The sequence below is a fragment of the Pinus tabuliformis genome, chromosome 7, assembly GCF_031772625.1.
Source record: "Pinus tabuliformis cultivar Carrire ecotype Pingquan chromosome 7, CPIR1, whole genome shotgun sequence".
Lineage (NCBI taxonomy): Eukaryota > Viridiplantae > Streptophyta > Pinopsida > Pinales > Pinaceae > Pinus > Pinus tabuliformis.
This window is the reverse complement of record NC_142293.1, coordinates 1348088465-1348109559: the sequence shown is the minus strand read 5'-3', so window position 1 is coordinate 1348109559 and position 21095 is coordinate 1348088465. Positions and strand designations below refer to the sequence as shown.

The 21095-nt window shown below is 33.5% G+C and overlaps 1 long non-coding RNA gene across 1 annotated transcript; it reads right to left on the bottom strand.

The window, feature by feature from the left end:
- Positions 1–19319: 19319 nt before the first annotated feature.
- LOC149252551 (uncharacterized) lies at positions 19320–19770 on the bottom strand. The gene is made up of 3 exons (XR_016266075.1): positions 19656–19770; positions 19481–19543; positions 19320–19355 (listed from the first exon to the last, which is right to left on the bottom strand). It is a non-coding gene; the product is annotated as an uncharacterized LOC149252551 (long non-coding RNA).
- Between the last annotated feature and the right edge of the window lie 1325 nt (positions 19771–21095).

The window sequence follows — 21095 nt, the reverse complement described above, 5'->3', positions numbered from 1 at the left end:
GATCTAGCCTTACCCCTTGAAATATGCTTAGACAAATCACATATCCCATTAAATTAAGAAGGTTAATACATTCATCTCTGATGTATTTTAACAAAAGAGATTTTAATGTTTCATGATCCAAATTATACATCTTAGCCCTTTTGATGTTGTAAGAAAATATTTCAACTAGGTCTTCAAGGCTTTCATCCTTTTTTTGCATCATCTTAAATACTTCATCCTTAATGTTATGGCGCATGCAATAATCCTTATATTTTTCTAGGAACAATTTTTTAGTTTCTTCCCATGTTCTAATAGTATGTGTTCCTAATCCCATGAACCATTTAAGTACTCCATATTTAAGAGTAGCTCATAATAATTTCTATTTTTTAGGATCAAGTAAGTAGTCATAAGTTCTACATAAAACTTCAAACTCAAAAAGAAATGTTTCAGAGTCCTCATTTCTCAAACCATGGAAATTAGGAAGGATGGAGGGTGATATTTTCTATATTGTGGTTTTGGTATCTTCATCAAATATGGGAAAACCATAAGTATATGGTTCTCCCCTACCACCTCTATTACCTCGACCTCCAACTCCTCCTCTATTTCCTCCTCTTTCTCTTCCACCTCCAATCTTAGGTTCAACATTTACATTACGTACTTCTCCTTCTCCTTCCCCTACCATTGTAGATTCTTCAAAGCTAATATAAGGTTCTATGATAGGACTATCTATCTCTTCTTCTGGTTCCTCTACTATTGGTATATTATAATAAGTTTCTTCTATCTTCTTCACTAGGAACCTCTAGTTCTTGTCCTACAAGTTTATCTCATGTTGAAGAGAGGAAAATTACTCCTTCTGTTGGGGATGTAGGTTCTTTAACTACAACTTTGGTAGAGGAAGTTTGTGAATCTTTGTTTGGATTTCAGATATATGCACCTCAGGAAGTCTATATCTACCTGCCAATGATGGAATGCAAGTATGAGTGGATGGTGTCGCATTACGAGGTCTACTGGGGGTGAGTGGGGATGTTGGAATTGAACTTCTACCTCTACTTACAAATCTACCCCTAGAATCCCTTTCTCTATGCATAAATTATTTTTAACATGATTTAATTATGCATCTACAAAATTGAATGCACCAAAAAATATTTGAAAACTAAGAATGGAATCCTATTAACACCTCCACGGAAATGGAACTAAAATGTTAGGTAATTTAGTTGTTCTTAAATTACTTCATTAATTTTCAACCAAGGTTCATGTACTTGTGAGATGTATGTGCACTATATATGCTAGGAATTCTAGCTATGGATTGAACTATTCTAAGTATGAATAAATCTTTGAATGAGATTTGGAGAGTAAACACACACAAGTTCTTTATATTTAAAATTACATAAGAACTAAAAACTAAATTGAAATTTATTACTTGTAGAATTGAAAATCTATTTTAATTGCAGAATTCAAAACTTACTTCTCCTTGTATAAAAGCAAATTCCAATACTAAATTGCAGGGAAAGTATTCTAATGCTACTTGTAGAATTGAAAACATTACAACACTCTTTTGTGGAAAGGAAATTCTATACCAATTGCGTAAAATGAAATTGCATAAGAAGAACTAATTGTAGAAAGAAAAGAAACTAATTACAATTACAGAAAGAAGCTGATGATAGGAATAAAGATCAATTGAGAACATGAAAATCTAACTGATTACTGATGTGCGTGATTAATTCTAAAATACATCACTTTTTTCATCTATGAAATTAACTAAGTAATGAAAGCTAAAAGGAAATGCAAATGAAAGTTAAATGTTTTTGGTAATTTTCATCTATGAGTGCTCTAGAACTGGAACAACAAATGATCATATTAGAACTTTAATGAAACTATCCTAAGAGAAAATAAACTTCAAAATACTATTGCGCTATGAGTAAATGAAAGCATAAACAAAACTAAATATCCTTATAACTCAACAGAGGGCCCTCCCATGAGCTTATGTCTGCTATTGATCAAATGATTTCTTAGTCACACATTGAAAACAGAGGATTTTATTTACTTGAAGCAGAGTATCACGATAAACCACAATAAACTTAATAATCAAAATGTGTTTTGGGTCTCGCCTTATGGATTTTTATACAAGTTTTCATTAAACAACTTCAAGAGTCTTATGCTGATATGAAATGAAACTAGTTTTCCATCTAGGAAATAGAATCAAACTAATAGTTTCTGTCCTCGTGATTTTTTACTAAAAGGGTGAAATCAAGAGGGATTCTTCTTAGATCATATCCTCATGGTTGAATAGGTTTTATGCACACTCTCCTAATGTTGTTTTAAACTCCTGTTGCCTTTACTAAGTCATCCACGTGGTGAACATTTTTCATATCTAGATACTCTTCACCCTTTTACTAATGCACTACAACCTGTCTACCCGTGAATATCATTGTGGAATTCAACATTAGATGTAGGATGTTCATGACTTTGTTATTATAGGAATGTTTTTGTTATAATACATAAAGAAACATAGATTCTAAACATGTATGATAAATACATTTTTATGAGTTGAATTGACCTTTAGTATGGTGAGATTGCTACAAAAAGGTGAAAGGAGATGGTAAAAGGGTAGTAAGAAAGGAAACAATTTCATATTTCAACAACCACTTCTAATATTTTCATGTTGAGGATTTCGATAATGGAAAAAATGATAAAATATAATTGAAAAGTGGATAATGACTTCACCAATTGTTCAGTTTTGGGCATGGACAAGAACCAGGTTGTTGGTAAAAAACAATTCAGTTCTTCTAATGGGAATTAGAAATTGTATCTGAGTGGTTGAATGCTAAACATAGCACCACACATCCTTACAATTAATGCTGGGGGGCTTCATGAGGTTTTCATACAAGAGATAATTGTTGGTGACAAATACATGGACAACATTGATATATAATGCATTTTCTTCCCATGGTCACTAACATGTGGATGAAGCCTAGGTGTAGGGTGTTGGTTTCATTGGAAGAGAATTAATTCTAAGGTATCTATAATATCATAAGCATTCGATGAGGAATATTGGAATCATTTTTTAGCCTCAAAATGGTAAAATGGTTCAAATTATGGTAAAAAAAGGTAAAATTAGGGTAAGGTTGGTTTTGTATGAAGACATCAGAGTAGACTAGGTTCTATATGTTATATCAGAGCTAGCTAGGCCATTGCAGCGTAAACAAGCTTCATACTTGTTGGTGGCATGAATTATGTATGCTAACCGTGTGTGCTTTTTTGTATGTGATTAATGTGTTGATGTCAATATTATATGGCCAACAAGAAGCAATGCTTCCTAAATTCTATCACTGTAATGGTTTTATAATTGGAGGAGGTGCGGTTTTGTAATTTGATTTATTATACAATGTCAATAATTCATTGGAATGTGTTGATGAAAATTATAACCTTAGGTTGGTAGGAATTTTCAATGACATAATTTATTTTTCATTCAAATTCATGCATTATGAGAGCTTGATATAATTTAGTTGTACGTAAGGCTCCTTCTCATGTTCTATAAGTATGAAGAGGTCTAATGATTGAAAAAATGCATAACTTTAGAGAGGAATCCATAACTATCTTATAAATAATATGATATTTACAAATGTATTATGAAATGGTTGTAATTATCTACTTAGAATGCACTCATCAATAATGCCATGTGTCCATATAACATGCAGAAAGAAAGTTAATATATCCAAGTAAAAAATTAGAATGTGTGGATCTTATATTGATTATTACACTTGTTAGTTTTTATACAAATCTGAATGTATTATATATAATCTTGTATTTTCATTTTTACCTAGGGAAAAATCTCAATTTTCATTAAGATGTTGAAAATTACATGTTGTAGATGCTTCAAGAAGCATATGCAGGAGTGGGTGGCTATTACCACAATCTGATAAATTGTCCAAAATTTGTTCGAGGATGGGATACTGTTATTTTAAGTACAAATTTACATGTTTGAAAATAAATATGTACATGAATAGCCTAATAAAATATAATCTGTCAAATCATAAAAGGATCAAAATCAGGTTCTGGATGCCCCAGGATGCTGCCGATCATCACATGGTTTGTGAAAACACTGGAAGTACTTGTGCCCTGTCTAATCCCAGATAGTCTGTTGGAAATGTGATTGCACTCCCTGTATATGTGATGACAAATGATATGGTCAAACTATGATTTCAGTAGCAAATCCTCATCCAAAATATTATGGAGTGTGTGCACGTGATAGATATATTGTTCATTAAACCAATTTATGATGAGTTTGGAATCGCCAGAAATCTGAATGTGACTACATCCCTTCTCAAGTGAAAAGTATAATAGGTGCCTAAGGATAATGAGCTCAGCATAATTGTTTGTTCCTTCTCCTAGACCCATCCAAATTTTGAAATAATGATTAGCATTGAGATGAAGGATTAATCCCCCTCCACAACCATTCTGTTGAGTTGATCCATCAAAATATGCCCATGGTATATTCCTATATATGGTTTCTGCAGTAATAGTGTGAGTTGGGTGAGGGCGATCATCCTCCTGAATACTATTATAAATAATAATAAGATGAGCTAATGCTAAAGTCCATTGAGGTGAGATTCCCTTGAAGATTAGCTTGTTCTAGTGCAACCAGATACACCAACAGATTAGAAGAGGGAGGTTCTAGATTTTGGTTGGTTGCACATTAGTCCACCATGTTTTCCAAGCCTCCAAGATATTTATACCTTGCCATCTATTGGAGAAATGTAGTGTTGATAGAACTTGCATCTAGAAAGCTGTGGTGGTAGAGCAGTGAAGAAAAATATGCTCAATTGATTATGCAGCTTGTCGACAGAGAATGCACCAAGTTGGTCCTTGAAATGATCACCTCTGTAAATTATCCCCAATGGTAACTTTATTATGAAGGATACACCACATGAATAACTTGTCTCTTGGAGGTGCCTTCATCTTCCAGAGAGAGCGCCACCACCAGTCAATAATAGGTATGATCAGAGAATATTAAGGGGTAATATTCCTTAGGAGAGTAGGAACCATGGTGTGCATTTACCCAAATGAGTTCACCCTCACCCTCTATGATCTAAACATGTGATTTATAGAGCACATTAGTGTAGGAGTGCCATAAATTATGCCAGATATCCGGAATTCTCAATTGATTAGCATATTTCCATGCCTATGCGAAAATAGATGAGTTTCCCATATCTGCAATGTGTGCGAGGCGAGAGATACATGTTCTCATGATAAATTGTATGATATTTGGTGGAAGATGAAATGTGTTCTCACAGCCAAACTAAGGATCCATACCAATGCAGAACAAGTGACCAAATCCAACCCTCCAGGTCAAACCATCACAGATGTAAGATAGATATTTTAATACAGCTTTCCAGATAGCTAATATGTTAGATTTGTTCTAAGTAGGGCACCTGATCCAATCAAGGAGGTGGAGAGAACTGATATATTTTTGAATGACCACCTCGGTCCACAAAGTCTTTGTAGTGAGAAATTTCCAACCCATCTTGGAAGCAAGATATTTTGCAAAGGCTTCAAGAATTTTCATGCCCCAACCTCTCCATTTCCTAGGAAGTGCGATGTGTTCCCATCGGACCCAAGCATAAGTATGTCTATTTGTTTGCACTTCCATAGGAATCTACAACACAATTGTTGAATTCTAGCCAAGATTCCCCTTGGAATCCAAGCTAAGGACATGCAGTATATAGGTCTTGCCTCCATAATATATTTTATAAGAGTGAGGCACCCAGCCCTAGATAACCGCCGATGGTTCCAGATATTCAGTCTCTCTTCAATCTTTTCCACTAATCATGTCCAATAAAATATTTTGTAGCGAATGAGCTTGAGTTGAAAACCAAGATATTTGAGGCCATCAACAAAGGGAAGAATAGAAAACTGGAATCTCTGATGTTCAAAGTAAGATTCATATTGGGAGAAACCAACAACATTCATAGTTGATTTTTGTTGATTACACTCTATGCCAGTAGTAAAGTAGAAGGACTTGAGCATAGAAAAGAATACAGATGTATCACCAATCAATCCATTAAGGAAAATAAGGACACCATCAACAAAGAGAAGATGAGATATGATGCAATTATTGGTAATTTTAATACCCTATAGCCTACCTAATGTTCTTTCCTCATATATGAGCCGACTCAAACCTTCCATGACCAGCAGAAAAACAAGGGCAAAGAGTGGACAACCTTGCCTTAGACCCCAGTAAACATGAAAAAATGGAGGCAAAACCATTGATAAGAACACTATAAGAGACATTGGTAATGCAACACATGATCCAGTTAATCAAGGCTATAGGGTAACCCGAGTGAGTCAAGAGCATTCTCAACTATAGCCAGCTGGTATGATCAAAAGCCTTTTCTAAATCAATCTTAAGAATCATACCTTTTAGCCTCTTAATATTGATAGAATGAAGAACCTCCTATGCAGTGCCAACAACTTCAGGGATTTGACGATGATTAAGGAAGGAAAATTGTTCCGATGAGATGTGCTTAGACAGAATAGAATTTAGTTGATTTGCAATTGTTTTTTTTATAATCTTATATATACAATTTTGAGAGAAATAGGCCTAAAGTCATTGAAGGTCTAGAGAGAGTCAGATTTTGGAATAAGGGAAATGGAAGTCGAGTTGAAAGCATCATACGTATGGTCATTGACCTGAGCTTCTTCAATGACCTGAAGCAGGTCATTTCCTAGCACTTCAAAGAAGGCTAGATAAAATTCAACCTACCAACCATCTGGCCCAGGACTCGTATCTTTTTTGAACCGTTTAAAAGTTCCTTGCAATTCTCCCATAGATAGAGTCTTGTTGAGATCCTCTGCAGCATCTTGGTCAACAAATCTAGGGAACAATCCAACAACTTTGACAATCTCAGGGAGAGTAGCTTCTTAAGGTGTCTTAAAGAGTTGTCTGAAATGTGATGTACTGTGGTTGGCCAATTGGTTGAAGGATTGTACCCGTTGTCCAGAATCATTCTCCAAGTGCTGAATTTTATTGATAGCACGACGACCATTTACAAATTGATGGTAAAACTTTGTGTTGTCATCCCCAGATTGTAACCATATGGCTCAGCTCCTTAGTCACTAGGTTTCTTCTCTGTCTTTCAAAATTTTGGTCCTCTCTACTTCAAGAATGGTGAGGCACTCTTTTGCTGCAATAAATTAAATCCCCTACCATCCACTATAACCAAATTAGCTAATTCACATTCAATATTGTTCATAATGAGTTCGTCGCTCCCCCGTTTAACTTTGGCCCATTCAATAGTTTTACGCTTAATACAAAGAATATTTTTAGAAAAACATTCTGTGTGAGACTAACCAATAGCGGGGGGAAGAGATTTCCAATAATCAAATACTGGCTTTGGTGTAATCCTCATCCTTGAGCCAAGTTGAATTAAACATAAATTGGGATTTTAGCTTCTGAGCAGCTCTCACATTTTCAAGGTAGATAGGACAGTTGTCTAATAATCTTCTTAATCCCAACCATTGTCTGTACAGGGATAGGTTTTTTATAAGAGCTTCTTTTAAGAGGAAACGATCCAGTCTTCTAGTAAGAAAAGTGTCTCCAATTCTTCTGTTTCACCAAGTAGGGAGAGGCAGAGCCATATGGATATTAATGAGGTGGTGTTCTTCCCATAGCTGGCTAATGGGATAAGAAAGGGGATCAACTTATGCATTGTGTCTCCACGATTCAACATGCCAAATGGAGAAACTGAGATCTCCCTCCAAGATAATGTTCTCCACATGCATAAAAGAAGAATTGAGGAGTTTTTCCTAATATGCAAACCAATTAATGCAAGAACCGTATACATTAATCAATCACAAATTCCTGTTGAGATATGAAGAAAAGCTTTCAGCCCCAATTAAGCCATCACCTCCCCAAATATTATGCAACATGATTGCCTTAGGATTGTACCCAAAAGCAATATCTCTAGATCGACCACGAACATCTAATGCATGAAAATGCCAACCAGATACAAGGGCTTCAAGGGCAGGGATAATTTTATTAATAAGCCTGAGGGTTTCTTGTAGGAAAATGGTGTCCACCCTCTCAAGTTTGAGGAGTCTTTGGAAGGCTAGTTTTTTGGCAGGACTAGCTGGCTTGTCATAATTCAGATAGCCACATCATGGAGGACCAGAGGAAATGGATTTCATAGCTCTAAGGACCCTATCAATGGAAAGTTTTCTACCGCTGGAAACATCCAGGCCACCCTGGTGAATAGCCTTGAAGATAAAAGAATGTATCATGTTCGTAGAAGATTTGGATGTTTTGTGAGGAGGGGCAATACCAAGACCACAAAAAGCGTCATATGATATTTTGACCACGGAGTGGAGAAGATAAGGATGGCTCAGACAAGAACCATTAGATGTCCCATATAAGGGAGCAGCTAGAGGAGTGTCAGTGATAGCAATGAGGGTGTTCGAGAAGGTGGGCGGAGGGGAAAATAAGAGGTGGGGAGACTAATGCAGATGATAAGATGCAATGAGATAAAGATGTAGATAAATAATATGTAAGAATAGTATCATGAAAAGAGGGAGGAAAATGAGGGAGAGGAGAGGATATATTACCCAAAGTCAAGCCAGTAGTAGTCACATGAGATCTTTTGATGGGAGAAGAGGGAGTACAAAAAGGTCCCAAACTCAAACCATGTTGCTAAACTTTTGATTTTGGAGGATGACTGAAAAATTTAGCAGGCCCCTTCCCCTGAGATCTAGATGGCACGTCTTCTATAAGATTATTATTTTGTGAATCAGTAGCAGGGTTGGAGGTGATCAGTGGACATTCCTTATACAAGTGACCAACCTTATAGCATTGTTGACACCTAAAAGGTACACCTTCATAATCAAGAATCTAAAGACGGGAGGTGTTCCTCCACTGAATATTCAGACTAGCCTCCAAACCTTCATGGGTATCAAGATGGGCTAATATGCAAGCCATAAGCATATTTCTAGTGAGAATATAGGATTTTTCATAGTGAAAATAATTCCCGAGAGCATTCCCAATGCATTTGAATATCTGCTCATACCAAAGATGAAGTGATAGACCAAGCAGACGAAACCCAGATAGGCCCAAAAAGAGGGCTCCATCTATTGAGTAGAACCGATGCTAGTTCAATGTGCTAGAATTTAGATAGTATCGAAGGTACATATTGAGGGTGCTGAAAGCAGAGAAAAAACCATCCACGTGATAAGGTCACCACCAAAGGTAATTCTTCAAGTACATATCCCTAAATTTTCAAGATCCATTACCTGAGTCGAGTCGAGTTGTAGAAGTGGGCCCGTACCCATTTAATTCTATCTACAGTGTTTAATACATCACCCATCTGAAGGTCGTCACCGAAGGTTAATGAGATCGTTTTGTGTCCCTCCTTGTTGCACTTATATTTCTTCATCGACCGAGATGTTATACCAGACGGCAAATTGGGGGATTGTAGAAGATGTGCCCAGATCCTCATAAACCCTATTCTTTGTGCCTATATCAGACAGTGGCATGGTAGTTCCTTCAAAACATCTGGATGAAAGGGGAAAGGATGCCAAATGGGGAAATGTAGGGTCAGATTCCAATGGATGAGAGCAATGAGGGTCCAAATCCAGAGGGTTAGAAGGATAGGGAGCCGCAGAGGAAGGGATACATGGGTGATCCAACAGAATAGATCTAATGGTCGGGTCCAAATAGGAGGCTAGAAACTGTAGGGAAGTTGTAGGAGGAGGTAAGTAGTTAGAAATCGGCAGGAATAATGAGGCATCTGGAGAGCCAAAACCCAGTAGAGAGGTTAATGAAGGACTGGAAGACAATGATAATTTATGTGCCGAAAATCCAGTTTTTTGAAGACAAGGCACCGAGAAATCCCTAGGGTCACCCGCCAAAGTAGTAGGGAGATGTAGAGGGATTGAAGAAGTTGAGACATCCATGTGAGTTGGAGAAACCACCTAGATGGGCACGGAATCATAGGGATCCTCGGAGTATTCCACCAGATCATCCTCCATCTCAATCATCAGATAACCATGGGAGATCCGCGAGATATTCGGGCCAACCGACAGTTGCGAATGCTCAGTGAAGTGTGTGTCAAAGAGGCCCCCAGGTTCCAGTGGTCATAGCAGTGACTAATAGGTAGCTACACTCACCAAAGGTAATAGGATAGACCATTAACCAAATGCGCCAGAGGAGGAAGCCCTAGCCATGTGCAAATGAAGGTCGAAAAAATGCAATCGTAGAGCCATCGTCAATCTAATTGAATGTCTTTCATATAATATTGTATTTTTCTTAAATGGAGTTTGATTCTCTAATCAAGATTTCAAATTCTTGTTAAGGAAATCAATTTCAATTATGAAACTTTCACTTTCAAAACATTAAATTAACATACACACAAATCTAAACTAGCAATCTAACACTTCAACATCAAATAAAAAAACACTTCAATTCATAGAACGCGTGCCCTATATAGAAAAGGGCTTTAAAATACATTGACTCCTAAACATAAATGTATGGCATATAATTCCATATATACAAAATGGTTCCCATAGGTCATTGATTGACCAGTAGCACCCTCACCACCATCATGTACACCTCGAAAGTCAATGTTTCTCCTCTTACTAGAAGAAGAAGGTCAATTTTTTTTTTTTCCTTTGGGTGTGCTTCAACTTTCCAGGGACTATATAAACAAACAAAATTCTTGTAATATTTTTCCCATAATCAATTATCACACTTATATTTGATACTTTATAATTCAAGTTAAGAAAATTTCCCTAGATGATCCAATTAAACACAAGGGTGTTCCTCTACTCCATGACCCCAACATCATTTCTATACTACCCTCCAATAGTTACAAAATGTTGAAATATGTAAATAGGTCTGTCCTTGATAATGACATTTGTAAATCATGATTTTATGTAATTAATGAAAAGAAGAAAATAAAATTATTTTGTTATATTTGAGGCATGGGTTTTGAGCTCAAGGAATTGTATTTTGCATATCAAGCTCCCATTGTGAGCTTTTAGGTTTGGTTATTAAGTCATAAAGTCTAGTGACTCAATGCCATGTATTGAAGACCCTTTTGGGCATGTTACGTGTCAAAAGAGAATTTATTTGTCTCATAAACCCTCCAAGGCCTTCTCACAACCACTCCTTTACGTCAGACCTCAAAAGAAGATGAAGATCATTCTAGAAGAGCATGTTGGCCTACTTATTTACAAAATTTGGGCTATTTCAAGGGCAGCAGAATATATATATAGAGAGGAATCAAACTCTCTTTACAAACCATTCGATCAAGCATCTGAAACAAGATGTCAAGTGTAAGAAACATAAGAGAAGTATCCTACAATCAAGAGAAGAAAGGAGGATAAAAGGCCAAAGTAATTTAGATTGTTTTCGAGGAAAATACCTTTCACATGTGTTAGGAATTATAGTGGCATCTATTGGAGAAGAAGCTAAGCTTATTACAGTCATCTTAGAAGCCAAATTAAGGAAGAAATCAAGACATCCATCAACCTGAATTCCAGGAGAAGATCATACTATCCAAGCGAAGGAAATTTAGGGATCAAATGATTGTCTATCCCTTGCATGTGTTGCAACTAGGGTTTCTAAAGAGGCTGAAAATTGCAGGTCTGTGGTAATAGGCTGAAATCTAAAGAGAACTTAAGATCCTTGGTGGAACAACCAGTTTGACTAGCGTTGACTCAAGGAAGAAGAATTGCTTTAAGGAAGCCTTGTGACTTGGCCTTGGAGAGGTTAATAGGTCAAGGTTATTGGTCTTGGAATTCATCACTTAAAGATTCTATAAGAAGAAGAATTCATTTTGGTTTTCCTCTCAAGTTGGAGAGGTTTTGGCCCTAGCTAATAACCTACATTTTGTGTCTCTTGTCTCATGCTTATTTATGATTTTGTAGCTTTTTAATGATATAAAACATTAACATAATATAGAGAAAGAAAGATGCTAATAAAATACTAAGTAAAAGTTGCATCACAAGCAATTATCATTCAAAGTAAATCACCTCATCCCTATGCCATAAACTTTTCAACACAAAATTAAAGGAATGGAGTTAAAAGAAAATCCTAAAATCAATTCCATTCAATATACATACCAAATTTAGTTAATGAATGATATCACCATGGATATCTCAGGAAATGATGGAGATTGACTAGAAGGTAGAATAATCAGCTACATAACCCACTTAGATGATACATCCATTGTCACATCCACTAAACTAACATCATGTGGTGATGGTTAAAGGGTGCATGGGGGATATTTAGAGTGACCATTGGGGATGAAAAGTGATAGAAATAATAGTGTGGACAATAGGATGGTCTATGGATATAGCCTTTGTGGGTGGATGGGATGGTAAAGGTGGTGGAGGTGGGCACTGATTAACCCCCTTGGTTTCCAACAATGATGGAATTTCCCTGGTGGATGTAAGTTAGATACCAAAAATAGGGGCAATGTAATGATAAGAGGGACAGATAATAGGGGAATAGTGGGTGGTGGTGAACAATATGTTGGTGAGGAAGAAAGCTAATGGAAAAATGGTACAACCTACATACACATTTATAATATTTTTATTAGTTAACCAAAATAATATTAAAAAATAAACATTTTAACAAGATTTAAGTTGACACACTTGAAAATGGGATGATATGTCCATCGTAGAGGGGTATAAATCCTCTCTTAGTGTTGGCATAATCTGGAGCATGAGTCCTCTCCTAATATTACCACAAACTATAAAAACATTAAAGGAACACTACAATTATACCCAAAATAAAATTATATATGATATGGATTAAAATATATGAAATATTCTTCAAAGAGGGATCATTTTAATTCACCATACCTGAATGTTTGGCACACTAAATAAACTAACAATTTCCACCACTACAATAGTGATAGAAATTGGAATTCATATATACACAGAAGTTTGGGGAGTGATATCAGGGTATATAAACTATAAATAATATATAATTAGATATATAAATATAACACACACACCCACATATTATAATGAATAATGTAGAGATAGTAATCTTCTCCGTAACACTCTATTGTCATTGAACTTCATCGATCCATAGCAAGTATATCTATAGCTAATATATCTATGAGGCTCACATGATCCTCCATGTAACCTCTCATGGTTGAACCTTGCTGTATAATATAATGGTCCAATGCCTCCTACAACATTGCCTTCTAATTGATATTAGCACAATGATGCAGCTAAGATACCATGCCATATTATGGTGTGAGTGAAGATGTTTATTGTGATATGGGTTTTAATAGTACTTTTTACTACTAGAGGACTCATGACAAAGGGATTAGTCCTCCATCTAGGTGGACAAGGACCTAATATTAGATGCACCTCTATCTTGGGAAGACCCATGCACTACTCCTTATAATTATCTATGTTAATGAAGTTGATAAGGAGTCCTAGCATGAACTCTACCCATAATGTGCTCAAGAAATATATAGGAACCTCCCTATCATTACAAGTAGGTTTATCAAAAGCCTTGAACTACATATCCATCTAATGGTCTTAGAGTGGTTGGTAGGTGCATGTGTCCATAGAAATGTGTTTCTTGTTGAGTAGTATTTGTTGGATAATTATTTCGGTCATTGAATATTAATAGAAAATATTGTTTGGCAATGTTTAAGTATCTAATTTGGAATTTATTTAAAATATATTTATATTATTCATACATCGTATCCCGTTAATTGAAAATATTAGTTAATTGTGTGTGGGAATTAGAAATGGATGATACAATTGAGTTTAATGAACATGTTAGAGACAATCATGACATGTACTTAGTGTTTTGGATATTATGTATGAGTTTTCTTAAATTAGTGATATATGTATCGATTTCCACATTGGGATTTCTTTGTTCCAAGTTGGGATTTGGTTGTTTTCAGTTGTGGTTCTAAGATGTTGGGTTTATGTTATCATTATGCCCAATGGTAACCAAGTCTCTTGAAATTCAATATAGTTCCTTTGTTTCAAGATATCATATAGGGTGTTTTTTTTTAAACCATATTTTCAAAAAATAAAAATTAAATTAAAAATTAAAATAAAAAATAAAACAAAAAAATGAAATTGCATTGAAATGGTTACTGAAAATCCGAAGGAGATCAAGTTTTCTTTCTCATAGGAGATGTATGCCAATGACATGATATTTGGTTCCATGAGATCCTAAAAATGCATTGCACGAACCAAACTATGGAAAACTGAGCTATAGGCATATAAAAAATAGGATTTTGTCATGAATGCATGCATGTTCTTGCATCATGCCCACCTGACATCCCATTTGGTCATTTGGTGCTTAATAAATATGGATGCATAGGAACATGTGAATTTTATTAGAAATATGCACATGTTCCAATGAGTGAACGTTCTTGATGGCCCCATTTCCACCTTTTCGACCATCAATAGTGTGCAAGCACCCTTATGTAGTTTTCTAATGACAATGCTAATGATGACAATTAATGTGCATTGAAACTAGAATTGGTCTGAACTTTTGCAAAGGTAAGAGATTACTTATATTTATTTAGAATCTCATTTATATGCTAAAAAATCATTAAGATACATGAGTCAAGGTTACCATAGTTTTCATGACCTAAGAGATTAGGAAGGTTAATATTGTGATAGATATTTTTAAACTGTGATCAAATTTGAGTATGTGTGCGGCACTATACGACAAATTGTTTCTATTTTCAACCCTCACTATCACAAACATGGCATATTGTCACATAGAATAGCGTTCATGAGATTTTCCAGCACCTTGATTCGCAATATAGCTGGTATGTGTTGTTTGGATTTTAGCAATGTTATTTTTCATCTTTGTGCTAGTTAGAACTCGTAAATACTTATGATATTCTAAATTAGTGTCAACAACTTATCCTATGTTAACTTCATTTTTGGTTTTCCTTAAATTTATAGGTAATAATATTTTTAATAATCTATATGATATATGTTGACTGAAATTTTATCATAAAATATCTTTTGTAATCTATCAAAATTAAAAAAATAAATTATGTCATGATCAGATAAACCACTTCTAATTAAGATGCTTTACAATTTAAAAATCGAAAAAAAAAAATAATCATGTATATCTATTTGGTGGATGACTTTTGATAAGTTTAAAAAATAGATTATTTCTATTATGATAATGATAATGTTTATATTTTCTTTAAAATATACATGCATATTTGAACTCTAATATATACCTATATAATGTTAGTATGATATATATATATATATATATATATATATATATATATATATATATATATAAAGTGGATTATATAATTTAATTTATTAATAGATGAAATTGTCAATATTTTATATTTAAAAATTTCTATAAATATTTTCAAATTAAAATATTGTACAAAAATATTTATCTTAAAACAATATATATTAAATAAATATTAATTTAACTAGGCATAATTTAATTTATAGACAAAATAATATTTTTTCACAAGAATTTGGTGATATAATTTCAAGCAAGAATGTGATTTTTTGTTTTTTAAAATATATTTTAAATGCATAAATAGATTCAATAGATTGACTCATAAATGCCTTGAATTATATAAATTAAACAATTTAAACTCAAGATTTTGAAAATCTCTCCCTAACTGTTATTTAAAATTAACCTCAAAAATATTACGAAAAATAATTTCATTTACAAATTAAACAATATCTTCTAAATATTATCTTTTTAAATAAATTTAATAATACTGATTTATGTATTTGAAAATAATCCATACTAAATAAAAAATAACCAATATCATAAAATTCATTGCTTATATGGAATTAAATGAATGTTAATTTATATGGAACTAAATGAATGTTAATTTATATGCTTGTTATTCTGGTTGGCAATATTTAGTATTCTTAATTATCTTGATTCATTTATAATCAATATCATAATTAAATGAAATTAATAAAAATAACTATTTTTATTAAAAAAATAATTATTAGAATTAAAGGAATTAGATACAAATAACTAATCTTATAAAAATAATTTTTTATAGATTTTTTTATAGAATTAAATAAATGTTAATTAAGATAATTTGTTATTTTATAATTGATGACATAAATATATTATTTTTTTTAAATAAGTTTTTATAAATTTATAATTTATATTAAAAAATTAATGTTTTTAGATTTTTAAATTTAGTTATATACATAAATGTTATATATGATAGTAACTTTATTGGGCTGTTAAGTGAGTTAATGGTCTAGTATCGACAACCTATATTTTTTCTTTTGCTTGAGAGTGATTGTGATTCTATGTCTAGTACCAACCATCTCTCTTGCTTTCTGGTTCCTAACCCCGAAATGTACAGGAAACTGAACCCATACCCATAACCCTTCAACACTTTAACTTAAAAAAGACTCCCCAATTAAAATAACTCTCACTTATATGTTTAACTTAAATCTATAATTTAAATATTAATTAAATTTATGAAAAATTTTATAAATTTAAATATTAATTAAATTTATGAAATTAAAATCTCATTCATATATATTGAAATAAATTATAAATTTATTATATTTTTTAAAATAAATTTAAATATATATTTTATTTAAAAAATTACCCTAATTTAAATATTTATTTAATTTTTTATATATTCATTCAAAGAATTTTAAAAATTAATATAATAAGAGATTAAAATAATTTTAAAAATTTAGATAAATATTAGGTAAACATATTGGTTTATGGAAAATTTTAATGATCACAGTAATATCATGATGCTTATGACATAATGTATGTAATCTTATTTTAGTATTAATTATTATAGTATATTTTTTAATTATTTTTAATATTAATTATCATAAAATATTTATTAATTAGAAGAAGTTTTTTGAATTTGACTAAAATATAGGAGTGTCTGATACAAATGTGTTGAAATTGAAGGTTGAATTTTGATTTTCTAATGTGAGATAGTTTAGCAACTAAAAGAACAAGTTGAATTATACATAATGTATGTAATATCATTTTAGTATAATAAATTGAAGGTTGAATTTTGATTTTCTAATGTGAGATAGTTTAGCAACTAAAAGAACAAGTTGAATTATACATAATGTATGTAATATCATTTTAGTATTAATTATTATAGTATATTTTTTAATTATTTTTAATATTAATTATCATAAAATATTTATTAATTAGAAGAAGTTTTTTGAATGGGACTAAAACATAGGAGTGTCCGATACAAATGTATTGAAATTGAAGGTTGAATTTTGATTTTCTAATGTGAGTTAGTTTAGCAACTGAAAGAACAAGTTGAATTAGCCTCCTAAATTTTAGGAGGAACTAATTTATAAATTGTGGTAATTGTTGTTAACTATAAAAATACCAGTTCAACTTTTTAAACATAGAACTCATTGATTTTAACCATTCGAAATTCCTTTAAAAGAAGGAACAAATGCACAAGTTTAATCATTATTTTGGTGAGCATGAGTTGGTGAGACTTAGCAATAGGAAGCACAAGTTTGTGCGTGGAGCTTGTAAGAGGAAGACTGTGCAAGAGAAGCTTGCACACAGGTTGGCACAGGATAACAAAGATCAATAGTCTTGCAAGGGTTTCAAGCTTAGAACAAGAAAGAAAGACAAGTGTGTCTTTCAGATTGAAATAATTGTTTTGTAAGATAGCTATTGGTGTAACATCCCCAAGTTGCATAAAGTTCCATGAGGATTATTACGTTTGTTTTAACTAAAAGGATATTTTAAATGTTATTTAATTTGATAAAGAATAAGAACTATTATTGGAAAGAGCCAAGAAACCTAAATTATAGGTGGTAATATTTTAAATAAAATTGTTTGTTCATTTAAAAGAACAGTTGCCAAGAAGTAGTTACCCTCTTCCTAAGAGAGGTAATATAGAGAGGGGCAAGGAGTGGAAAAGGCTCCTAAAGCTAGATGGAATAAACCAATGAGAGAAACTTGCTCAATACAGTCAGCAAAGAGTACAATTAGAGGTTGGACCATAGTCCTGAGGCCTTGGTATAGACTGTAACTAGATTAGATCCAACATGGAAAGGATTGAAGGTGCTCGGGGGAGAGTCTGAACGTGATTGCTAGACTCATGGCTGGGAGGAGAGACCTTTCAGAAATATTGTTTTCATAGGTTAATGGTCAAACTGAGGTAGCAAGTTTCATAATAGACTTAATGTCGAATCATAAATAGTATTATATACAGTAGTCATTATTTTCTGTTTTCTAGGTTAATTAGAATACTAAAGAAGAATCCATCAAAAGTATCATTGTTGAACTCTAATTACAACTTTTCACAGTAACTATTCATGTATGTCCAATAAATTAATTATTCTAGACTGTAGCTATTAACATTGAATGCACATGAAAGTGATTAAGATCATAAACTATTTTTTTAACAATTTTGAACGCTTCTAAAAAGTCTACAAAAGACAGACCCTCTGATAGCGATTACATGATTAAATTAAAATGAAACATAAACTATCACCTGGAGGAGAGTTCAGAAAATCTCGGATTCTGACAAAATCTTTGAACATGCTAAACATACATCATCGTAATTTCAGAAGAAACTCGAAAGTGAAAATCGTGATGCAATATGTAGATTCTATGTTTTAGCCATTGAAACCCAAAGAAAGATGATAACATAGCTACCACAAGTCAACCGAAATTCATAGCCTCAAGAAATCTCTAAACATATATGTATATAAAAAAAAAAACGAATCTGACAGCAAGATACGAAACCCCATTGTAGAGCTGCTACAACCTAACCCTGTTGTTCATATTTAAAGATTACGTACCAGAACAGGCGTTTGTCACTTAAACTACTTACACCCTTCATACAAACATAAATAAATCAGTTCGATGAATGGAAATGCAATAAACAGGTATTGAGATAAGCCTTAACCATCTGAGCAACGACACCACCCTTAGGGTTTGAAAATTACTATTACATATAGACTCTAACATAAAATAACCACTCGAAAGTTCATTTAAGTTCATTACAATTATAGTCCATCAAGACCAGACCAGTAAATTAACCCACAAACACAGAGTGTCATGAGAGACCATGACCAGATATGCAAGTCCTTCATTTACAAATAAAAATAAAATGACCTCTTAAATCCTATGACCAGAGTCTAGCTCCAACCTGAAATGCAGAGGTCACAATGTGAGAGTCTGGGTACTTAAAAGCCAAAAGACCAAACTCTAAAACCTCCTGAGTATAGCATACCTGCAAGCCAACAGAAGGTAAGGTTAGGCTGGCATGTAGGGTTAAAACTAGCGGTTCATCTCTAGAAACTTAGATAACAAAAGATATAGATATGGGCTTACCTGACATAGAAGCACGCCTTCGGTAAGTCGCCCCCTGCAAAGTAAAATGAGAACTTTGTGTTAGCAACCAAAAAGCCATTCCAGGGGGAGTGTAAACCTTAAAAAAAGCATGAATAGAGGTCAACCAATCAAACATTCACCTGATGTTTAACAACTTACCAGAGGCAGATGAAATGGGGGGTCTTTTGACTTCGTTCATCCTTGGAATTGTTCGAGTCACCTCTGTACATCGACAAGACAAAACCCTCATTTCTTTCCTAATTATAAACAGTTCTTTCCAAGCAGTAAACCTTAGAAAAAGCAAAGTATTTTGAGACAGCTGAGAGAGGGTTACCTTGCTTGGTTCGATGGACAAACCCTCTTGCCCTTAATCCTTGTATTGCACCATTGGCAGAGCTTCACCAAATGCCACAACCGAAAACCTTGCAGAGCAGCGCGAAGCCATAGTATGCCAGAAACAATGAGGACGACCAACGCTGATGCAGGCAGTTGGTTAGGACAATCTCAAACCCATCCCTGTCGTTCGATCGAGGGCCGGAGATCGAGGGTGGAGATCCACAACAGCTGGCGGACGCACACCTAAGTCTTGTCCTTCGGCATGTACTAGCACTACATGGAGGCACGGATAATGGCCAGCACAGCATGACCGGGTGTAAAGCCATGTGCACATAGACTTGTTGTGGTAATAGCCATTAATCACATTCAATGATAGGTATAGCAAGCGGAGTTGTCTATAATGCGACTTTTTGAAGATTCCGGTGACGGAATCCGGCGAAGAAATTGAGGTCAAATCTTGATTTCTTGCAGTTAAAATGGTTTTTTAACTGCATATTTGGATTCAGCACCCTGAAAAACCCCAGGGACGCTTTCATTGTGCAGAAACTAGCTATCAAACTTGCGATTCCAATAATTCTTGCCGGATTTCGACCGGAAAAATCCGCCGGAAAGGCTTTCAAAAAGTCGCGTTATAGACAACTCCATAGCAAGCAGGTGGCATATCCCTCGAGGTTAAATGCCATTAAACATGTGAAATATTTGTATGTATGCAAAATGATTAGTCATTAGATGGGGAACAGTTCGAGGCATAAAAGATTATTTTTTTTTACTATGTTTATGTCGATTTTGTAAAGTTTTGATGTTACAATTGGTGAGTTATTCTATCACTAAAATTATCATAAAGAAGAGGGTTTTCCCAAATAATTGTCTTGAATTGTGTGACTATGTTTTATTTATGTTCCTAACTCCATTACAAATTGAGTAGATAAATTTTGGTTTTGTAAGAAAATAATGTGTTTTTCAGATTGTTCTGATGAGTTGATCAAAATTTCATAGAAATTCTACAAAAACGCTATGTATGCATATTTCACGATGAATGAAAGAAACCAAGATGTTTCTAAGAATTTTTAAGAAGAATACTAAAAAGCACATAATGGAAATGAAAAATTTGATGTTTTGTAGTGATAATGGCATTATAGTTAGAAACAAAAAACCAAAACCAAAAGAAAAATATGCATCCTAACAAATAGGGAAATTGTTTAGATTCTAAAATCGTAAGGTGATGGTCGCTGGATGTAACTGCCTCCTCTTGCCATGTAGTATATGTGTTGAATTTATTTGTTTGGGGAATTTTCTTTTGTTTGTCATTTTTCTTTAAATACATTAACATAATATTATTATATATCATTATATATTATATCCTAAAAGACATTCTATAAACTAAACAAAATTGTTTATGTTCAATCATGAAAAGTCATAATCCTTTAATTGTCTATTA